At 29.5% G+C, this 10,677-nt stretch overlaps 1 long non-coding RNA gene across 1 annotated transcript; it reads left to right on the top strand.

Moving 5' to 3' along the window:
• The first annotated feature begins 343 nt into the window (after positions 1-343).
• On the top strand, positions 344-1,898 carry LOC129292615 (uncharacterized). Its single transcript, XR_008588916.1, has 3 exons — positions 344-511; positions 1,178-1,243; positions 1,794-1,898. It is a non-coding gene; the product is annotated as an uncharacterized LOC129292615 (long non-coding RNA).
• Positions 1,899-10,677: the final 8,779 nt, after the last annotated feature.

Raw genomic sequence — 10,677 nt, 5'->3', positions numbered from 1 at the left:
TTTTTTTAAAATGATGATAATAATAGGAATTTATATTATTTGAAGTTATTTTAATAATATGGGTAGGCATTTAATTATGAATTTAAAAATTTAAGTTTAAAATTATATAAGAAATATTTTGTTAAGATATAATTTTAAGATTTAAAAAAATTATGTGTGTGTGAGAGTTAAAAAAAAAAAGAAAGTAAAAAAAAAAGGAGGGGGTTTAGTTCCACATCGGTTAGATGTGGGAATGAAAGGCACCTCCTCATGTATAAAAAGAGGAGGTGCATTGTGGAGGAAGCATAAGGAATTATTTATTACAATTTGTGAAAATTGCAACTAAGGGCCCAAGATGCAATTTGTGAAAATTGCAAGTAATAGCCCAAAGGTTTGAATAATTAAATGCAAACCTATAGTTTTTTTAATATAATTTTGGGACCCACAATCTCATTTTTATATTATTTTTCTCTCTTCCTCTCACGTTGCTCGGCGTCTTCTTGCAAGGGGGGATTATTTTCTTTTTCTTCAGGTATGTTCTAACTTTCCTGTTTAGATTAGCATTTAAAAAATTTATTTAATTATAAAATTAATTTTATAATTATTTTTCAAATAATATTAGCTTTTTAGTGATATGATTATTTTGTAGGATAGAGTAAATATTCTGATTAGGATTTTTTTTATAGGATAGTTAATCTGATGATATGATGGATTAAAAATATAGGTTAAAACTCTTAGGGATATAACAAATATTATAGAATATTTTCTTGAGGTTAAAACTCATGTTTAAGAATTTTTGAGTTAAATCTAGATCTATATGGTTGAATTTATGTAGAATCTGAGATGTAGGGATAAACCTCTGATTATTAAATATTTATTTAAGTATGAATATGTATTTTTGAGGTTATAGAAAGGTGATTTGAGGTTTCAGGATAATTTTAAAATTTTTAATTTATTTTTGGATGAATTTTTAGAATATAGAAGGATGAAATTGTGATACTAGAAGTGATTTGAGGATAAAAAAAATAGTTTATTAGGGTACGAGAATTTTAGAAAAAGAATTTGGGAAGTTAAATGAGGCATAAATCTTAAATTAGTATTAATATGGATTATAGATCTAAGACTTTCTAATTCTTTAAATTAGAGTTATTTATTTTAATGTAAAATTAATATATAGTATTGTGAAATAATTATGTAGATTATATTGACAAAGATAGTGGTGAAAAAGGAGTTGTGAAGAGGAACTTGTTATTCAAGACACAAGGTAACCATTATTAATGTGTTGTGATGAGTGTGTTTGTGAATGGTTATGTGTTGACTTGTTGTTTGGAAAAACTATAAATTATTGAAAATAAATACTGTTATATACTTGTTTGAAATTATTGCCAAGTGGGTCAAAAATTTATTTTTATTTATCATGATGAGATATTATTGTTCGGATATATTCCTGTTTGGATATTTGAATGATGCATGACTTGTCAGGGTATTTTAATGCATGGTGTTAATGGGAATTTCTGTTCGGTTAATTATTACCACGTGGTAAGCCCTCATTGGACCCAATGAGTGGCGTGTCGCTTGGTCCAACTCACCTTTGGCCGGGTGATTTGGCGTCCGAGCATGGCGAAGGGAGGATATAAGGTGTAGTCATGCAAATTAAATACTTGTTCAGTTTGTTTGAAAATATTGTTCAGTTAAATGTTTTGTGTGTCCACTTAGCAATCGCATGATTAGTTACAATCGCATGCATCATTACATATTAATTTTTGGTTACTGGGACTTTTAAGTCTCATTCCCCGTGGTTAATATTTTTACAGGAGCGAGTCCGGCCGAGAAAGCACCAGAGGTGTAACTATGGTGTATGAAATACCATCTTTTACGTTGCCTCTTATTTTGGATTATACAATGTATCTTGTGTCAACTTAGGACGTATCTTCTTTGTGAAGCATGTAAACTCTAATCCTTTTTATTAAAAGTATTTATTTGACCAAGAGGATTATGTTTGTCTCTCTTGATTCATGACCTAATTTAAATATCATGCCATGAGGATCCTGACTGTCCCTCATGGTTCTAATTGCTTTTTTGAGATATTTTAAGACCTGTGGTATATTGTCTTGGATGTATCATGGTAAAAAAATTTTCTACCATGATAATGATTTTAATAATTTGCAAAAAATCAGTTTGTATTTTTGAGGGTGTTACATTCAGGGTTTAAATTACATATTAACCCTTTAATATTTATTAATTAAGTTTATAAAATTCCAAACCATACATAATTTTGTAATTTTGGGTAGGTAGAAAATAACTTTTTAAAATTGAAATGAGAAATCACCTATTCTATTTTCTTTCCATATAAATTTTTCATTTCCTTTCTAAAAGTAACATTTGTCGAGGGCCATAAAGACTAATTGCGTATGATACAATAAAAATTAGTATACTTTTAATCCTCTAATTTTATATGATATTTTAATTTGATCTTTTAATTTTATAAAATATCTTTTTAATCATTTTATCCCAGCATTATTAGTTTTAAATTATTATTTTTTGTGCTGATAATTGTTATTTTAAAAATATCAAACTTAATATATCAATGCTTGAGAATGTTGTCAATATCTAAATGTCTAATGTAAAAAATTTGTAATAAATTAACAATGTTAGTGTTAAAGGATTAAAATTATACTTTTTAAAATTACAAAATCAAAATGAAACCTTACATAAAATTAGTGAACTAAAAAAATATATTTTAGCTTATGAAAATTCAGGGACCTTATCGATAGAAAATTAATCTTCAAGGAGCCAAATCAGCTATTGAAGAAAACTTGATGAACCAATAATTTCATCATCCCTAAAAATAATATTTGAAAGAACTAATCCTGCATTCATACCTAGCCTGAAAATTCAACTTAATGATATCAAAACATGTAAGTAGGGTTTGGCCTTCTTAGCTTTATAAATCTGCAGAAAATCTGCAGCTATAAACATAACATATATAGACACATGCTATATACTCTTTAATTCGTGCTCTCCTTTTCTTGCCACTAAGATATGGGGTCGCTTCCTAGCTCAACATTACCTTTTTTTCTTTTCTTCTTCCCCATGGTGACTCGGATTCGAACTTTGCAGAGAAATCAGATATATGTATATTGAAGGGTTTTTATATTGGGGGGTTTAAAGTGACTGTGTTTCCCATTATCTTCTTGTTCTTTTGCTTCACCCTTCAATTCCTTTCTCATTGCAACAATATTAATGCCTCTGTAAAATTCCTCTTTCTGATATATACTATTCATAGGGATTGATACCTATTTAGAATTATATATATACATATATAGTGCCACTCATACATCCTTCTTTTTGCGCTTTAATTATATATACTCCACCTCTTCTATTTAGCCGTGCATGCATTAATTGTTTCTTTCTTTTGTTAACATAACAACTTTCCAAAGTGACTCAGATCAGCTTTACATAAAGCTTGAGTAGGGCCGAAAATAAGTTAAATCGAATTAAATTTTGGCCAAATAAGTTTGAATTTGTATGGTAAGTCAAAAGTTTAAGTTTGATTTAAAACTTATATAAAGTTTTTTTTATAACTCAAACTTGAGTCTATTTAAAATTTGATTTAATTTAAAAACTTACTTAAAAGTTAGCCTTTTAAATAAACTCATATTTTAATTTTAAACATCTCAAATGTACTTTAATACTATAAGAATAAATATAGCTTAATTTATCAATTATAATATATAAGAATTAAACGGACTTGTCAATTATACTATAATACAATAATAAAATAATAACATTAAAATCAACATATATAAATCCAATTTGATTGAAAACATAACTAAAAATAAAATAAATTAATTAATTAAAAATAAAAGGGTGTAATTGGTGTGCATGCAGTGACGAATCCAAGCTTGCCAACATGAGGGGCAAAATTTAAGACCATCAAAAATATGAGAATAAAAACTTATTTTCACATTTTTTTACAAAAATATAGAAAAAATATGAGGGAGCATTGGCATTACGGGGGAAGCACCTCCCTTGCCCCCCTCTACATTTGTCACTGTGTGTATGTGATATATTATATATTATGTATATATATATATATGTATAAATAGGCTAGCATGTTAGGCACATAGATTAAAGATTAAATCTGATTTAAGCTTATTTAATAAATAGGTTGTGTTGGGCCTCAAGTAGGTTAGAGTGTAAATTTTTAATAGGGACATGGCCTATTTTCATCTTAAATTTGAGGATTTCATAGGAACATTAAGATATACTTGACGTCTTGAGAAAGAGAAGAAAGGGAAGTTTAGCTGTTAGTGATACACATGCGAGGCCGGCCCACACATACACAAACATACATATTCACTTATATTTGAATTAACACAGACTTTTCTTGTCAATGGGGGCACTTGTAGAGTGATGAGACTTACTGCACGCGAAAAACATACCTAATCTAAACATATTATTATGAGTCTTACGTTGAGGAACCTTACGAGGAAAATGATCGAGCTTCCTGCCGGAGTCAAAACCCTTTGCGGGAGTAGTCTCTCTCTCTCTCTCTCTCTCTCTCTCTCTCTCTCTCTCTCTCTCTCTTCCTGCGACATGAATCTCGTTTAATCTCATGAGACTAGCATGTTAAGTTAAAAAGTCTCTTAGACTTATGAACTCTGTTTTTCTTCGTGATGCCCTCCAATGTGGGCTTGATAACATATATTGGTTATCTTAACTGATAAGTTCCATTTAAATGATTGTTTCACGGTTTCTCTAATCAGTCTCCTTTTCTTTTGGGGGGAAAAAGATTGACCATAAAATTCAAAGGATACAAAGAGTGCGCAACAAACGATTTAAGTCCGAAATGCCAAAGAACATTCACACTTGACTAAGGGAACGTGATTAGTGATTACACAAAGCGAAGATGATGTTTCCTTCCTAAATAAAATAAATTCCTTTAACTTTAATCTGTGATTATGAGTCTTAAAGTTAAAGAAGAGTTAAAGTTGAAAAAAAAACCGCAATAATTGATCACAAAATCCAGGCCGGCTGGCTAGATAGCATAATTATGGCAAATTAACTTGGTACATTACAGGCATAATGCCCTTGCTTTAGTGCCATATAGTACATATAAGGCAACATAAGACATTCATGTGTTAACATCAAGTCCTAAAATTTCAGGAAAGAAGAAAAAGAAGACACGTCGAGAAAAAGGTGGGGGAAAAAAAGATGGAGGGGGAAAGACGACTCCAACGTCATTGCATTCTCCATTCTTCATGTCATTTACGCAATCAGAATTGAAAGTTCCAGTAAGATCACACACCCGACGAGCATATTCTTTTTATTTTTTAAAATAAAATTATATATATGCCCCATAAAAAATTTAATGATTTTATTATTTTCAAAAGCCTTATTAGTCTTTATTTTGTACGCAATTAGTTGTGGTATACAGAGCAATAATCAATGTAGCTCTAAGCTTTACTCTTTCTATTTTTTATTATTAGAGAAACTATAACTTTTTATTTATATTTTTTTTAAGAAAAATTATCCATTTCGATAAACATTTATTATTAATTTTTTAAATCATCCCTTATAATTTATATTAATGAGAAATTATTAATGCATACTTATGTTGACTAACACAAGGCATTTTAGTCTAATTTTAGCTAAAGCATATATTAAATCCTTTAACTTTATATAACATTTTATTTTAATTTCTTAATTTTATAAAGTATCTTTTTAGTTCTTTAATTCTAATATAGTTAGTTCTATTCTAACAAATTTTTGTATTAAACTTTCAAATATTAATAAAATATTTTTAAAAGTTAACATATTAAGTTTAATTTTTTTTCAAAATAACAATGATTCACATAAAAATAATTATTTAAAATTAATAATGTTAGGAATAAATGATTAAAAATACTTTATAAAATTAAAAGACTAAATTAAAATATTATATAAAGTTAAAGGACTAAAAATATAATTTACCACAAACCTTTCAGACATAATTATTAAAATTAATTAATTTTTTTAAACTTTATGATATAATTTTTTTATATATAGAAATAGATGGATTATTATATTAATAATTGATTGTTAAAAAAGATACTCCCTCTACTTTAAATTATAAAATACTTTTAGATAAAATCTCATAGTCTAATAAATCTTGTTAAATACACTTAACAATCTTATTTTTTTAAAATAAAAATGTAAACTTTCAAAATATTCTTTATTTGATAACATTAAATCTACACCTAATTAGTATTAAATAGATAGAGAAAAAAGATAATATTAAAATAAATTTATTTAATAAAATTTTAATCTTTTTAAAACATTTTAAGATGAAAAGAGTACATTTCACCACCAAACGAGAGTACATTAGTTTATATACTAAAGTTTATTAGGTAAAGTTTTTTATTGATTTACTGATATATTGACTGTAAGTGGGTTCCATATGACAAACTTTAAACTTTTTTTTATTTTGACCTGAGAAACCACAAAGAGGGATTTGCTCCACTCAAAAAGCGGGATGGAATCTGCTAATACGGAATCTTGTTGCCGACTAATGAAAAGACAAAATTAGCCCTCCAACCTTTCTTACTGTAATTTCAACCATCTCCGAAGGCTACGATTGTCAATGGCCACCTCCCGCAATGAAGCCAAAGATATTGGGGCCCGACTCTCGAAACCTAAATCTAACTGGCAGGCCGCACCTACCGAGCTACACCTCCCCATACTTCATATAACCTCCAAAAAGTGACTCGCGTCACGTTCCAGTTCCGCGCACAGTTCCACTTGATACGGCGGGCGTGATGCACAGTTGCGCCACAGCCGAGCCATTCTCACCGTCTGTGCCGGCCACGCTCTCATGCAAGCATGTGACTGAGAACGACAGCCTACAGCTCAGAATAACTGCGCCACAAATATGTCTCGATTCTATTGGTGAAATTTACACGCGCGCTTCAGGATCCCGATTTCATGATCGAAGGGTGTGAAAGAAACGCGTGGATTTACTCCAGGTATGATAGCGTGGTCTTTCACTCCATCTACTTGCAGTCCCTGTTGCAGAAACATGAGTAATGGACGTATTACGGCACTGCTGCCTCCACATTTAAGTAGTATCCCGTACAGTAAACACATGCTTCGCGATTATTCTTTTCTCACATTTCGAAGAAAATGAACTTTTTATAATTAATTTACAAGTAAAAAAAGGAACATTAAGAGCTAGTCTTGAAAACGAATAAATAAAACAGTTTCATAACTTTAATGAAATTGAAAATCACGTCAATGTCACTTTTGAACAAATTTATCCCTAATTTTTTAATTGAAAATTCAATTTTCAGCGCATGAATTTTTTTTACTTAATTTTAATATTCAGGATAACTTTAGTAAGATTCTGGGAAAAAAATTTAAAGAAAGGAAAATGGAGAATCGAATTCCCCTATATTACAATCTTTTGATTCTTGTGTCTGTCATTATTTGAATCTATGCTCTTAAACTATATGGTGGATTATCTAGTCGGGTGTTGATTGAACGTGTTTTTTATAATTTAAACAGCAATGAGTGATTGATTTAGCTTGTTGTCGGTGCTTCTTTTGAAAACAAATGCACTTAGATCCGTTGATTTTTTTTTCCCCAAAGCAGTATAAAATTCAACAAATAAGTTGTGTTATTAGCATAATATTAAAAATCGAGTGAGCATAGTTAATTGAGCTGATAAAACCATAAAACCAGCATCTTTATGTGATTAATAAAATATTTTGTTTATAGTCAATCTAACGACAGTTTAATTATTAACCCCTGAATTAGTGCATTAACGTTGATTGTGTTCATATTTAATGGTGGGAAGAATAAGGATCGGATGTGGGGAGACATGTGAAAAGTCTCAGCAACTAGTGATTTGGATTATCTTGTGTTTGTTTGGCAGTGTTGGATAAGATAAGCAATGGAAGAGTGGAGTTCTCTGAATTTTGTCTATGTACGTTTCATATAACTTTTGGTCCTTTTTTCATATACAACAAAAGAAATCATTGGAATTGTTAGGCACTTATTACTGAGAAATTTTTTCTGTAAGCGATTTCTTTTTAAAATATCGTAACCACTAAATAAATTCTCAATATAAAACAGTGTGTGCGTGTGTTATACATCTTGGAAAAAAAAAAATCCAATTGTGATAAGCAGATGTCTCGTGAGACTGTGAGGATGATATTGCTGCTATTTTTGGAGGTATTTTTTATTTTTAATTATGAATATTGATTCTGCATTTCATCATATTAATTGTTGGTTCTCAACTGTATATGAACATTTGTGGACTCTTCTCTTTCTTCTTCTCCCTCGTTTGCCAATAATTTAACTCAAATCTAATAAATAAATAAAAATATCATTAATTTTTTAAAGAGAAAAAACAGAGAATTTCTTGCACATTATGCTCTATTAATATCGTGGCTATTTTTAATTCACATCCTTTTCTATTGCATATCAGATTTAAATTTTAAATTTTTACTCTCTTTGTTAAAAAATGTAAGGCATTTTTAAAGAGTTGAATATTAAAAATGTAAAGTATTTTTAATCTTTTGAGGTATAATCATTGTTTTTTTTTAAAATATTCCTATTGATAATGATATATTTATTGTAGGGTGTTTAATAGGGATAAATATAAAAAAGTAAAGTTAATTTAAAAATAAATAATTATTTTATTAAAATGTGAAATTCAATTAAAAATATTTTATATTTTTTAACGTAGGGAGTATATTTAATTCCAATGACTTACCTGCCACTTTGAAATCCTTTCGTTTATGTGATGATTGGATGAATACAATCAAAGATTGATAATAAAAAATTAGATTAAAAAACCCCGAATGTTCAGACTCAATTTTTTTTTCAAAAAATATGTTCGTATTATATATAAATGTACTTAAATCATGATGTCGCACCATTTATTTGGAAGAAAAGGGGAATAAGATTCTTTTTGATCATTACCGAAGTTGAAAGTAACATTATCTTTTTTATAAAATAAAAACTACAAATGAAACATACGATAATAAGTCTACATATTTTGATTGTGTTTTATTTCTGGCCTCTACCGTATTTTTATTTCATTGTTCTTTATCCATTTAGTTCGATTCGTATGAAACATTAATTAGTTATTATAATTTAAAAAATTTATATGAAGACCATTAGGTAATATTAATTTTGTTAATATATACTTTAGTCTTGATCGCGTCCCTGAGACTCAGTTAAAATCAAATATACAAGAAAGCCTTTTTGCTCCCTTAATTTTTATTTTTATTCATGTCTAATCAAATTATTATTTTATTTCTATGTCAACAAAAGTGTTAACAAAGTTATAGGAAAATTAACTAGAGTCAGTAATTTAAATCAAATTTGAACTCGTCGGAAAAAAATTAGGAATGAATTTGATTATATATACTTTTTAAGAAAATATGATACTTTAAGTTCAATCTGAATAAGTCCAATTTGAATTGAGTTCAACTTGAATAACCCTGACTACTGAAATTTTCAACTCTATATGTATATAGATTTGGCAATTTTGGCCAAGTCCGACAGGTTAGTCCCGATTGAAAAAGGTTAAGACTGAACTTGGCTATATTAATTATTTTAAGGGGGTAGGATGTTTCAAATCAAATCTAAATACGCTTGGTCTGAATTGAACTTAATTCAAATAAGTTTGCTGTGTCTGAATTACCAGCTTTAAAATTAACTAACTATATTATTACAAATTCAAGACCATCGTGTACTTTTTTTAAAATTCTAGAAACTCACATGGCAGACAAATCAAAATAAGAGAACTAAAAATAATGAAATAAAAGTATATGAATTAAAAATAAAACATAATTAAAATATAGAAACCAACTGTTTCCAAAAATAAAACCCAACCCTCCAACATTAAAAGGAAAAATAAAAAACTTTTCTTTCGGCTTTATTTCTGGTTTAGTATTTCAGATAGAATTTAGTTTTTTTTTTTTTTAGCACGAAGTTGTTGGCCTTTTCAGGTCTATAAGTTCCCCACTCAAAATCACTGCGAGCCCTCCCCTCTCTCCCATTTCTCTCCTTCTCTCAGTTACTTCACAGGCTGTAAGATATTTTCTTGCACGCTGCGCGAGCTCTCAGCTTTGAGCCCAAGCTTTGTTCTTCACACAGATCTCGAGGTTTTCATCGGAGTCTCCAAATTGAAGCCAAGTTGTTGGCCGTTTTTGGACTGAACATCCATAACCCGCATACCAAATCTCCAGATTCTTCATTCTCGACGCCAAAGTTGGAAATTTTTCCCATGTCGGAGTGAAGGGTCGGACTCTGTTCGGAACAGAAAGTCGCGCTTTTTCCCCCATTAGTGTCGTAGATTTTGAGGTTTTTTTAAATGCCCGATTTCGTGGTATTGATGTTTGAGATTCATGAATCCAATTCTCAGTGAAATCTTCTTTTCTGGGTGTATGGTCAATTCCACTGTCTGGCGCAGGACCCATTTAGTTCAATCCTTCTCTGTTGCCTTCCTCTACTGGCTGTACTACGTTTCATGATTTTCGAGTCTAGTTTTCTAATTACTATCGCTAATCGCTATATTCTGCAATAATACTTTTGTTTTCTGCAATATTTTCTGGGTTTCTTTCCGTTTAGCTTCTGGGTCCTGCGAGTGTTTTCGTTTTCGTTTCGTTTTTTTTTGGGGTCTGTGTAATCTCGTGTTGATCTCTC

Source organism: Prosopis cineraria, unplaced genomic scaffold (genome assembly GCF_029017545.1).
Source record: "Prosopis cineraria cultivar Desert tree isolate PC_DT_omini unplaced genomic scaffold, ASM2901754v1 PC14, whole genome shotgun sequence".
Classification (NCBI taxonomy): domain Eukaryota; kingdom Viridiplantae; phylum Streptophyta; class Magnoliopsida; order Fabales; family Fabaceae; genus Prosopis; species Prosopis cineraria.
The sequence above is the reverse complement of the archived record's forward strand: the minus strand, read 5'-3'. Positions and strand labels throughout refer to the sequence as shown.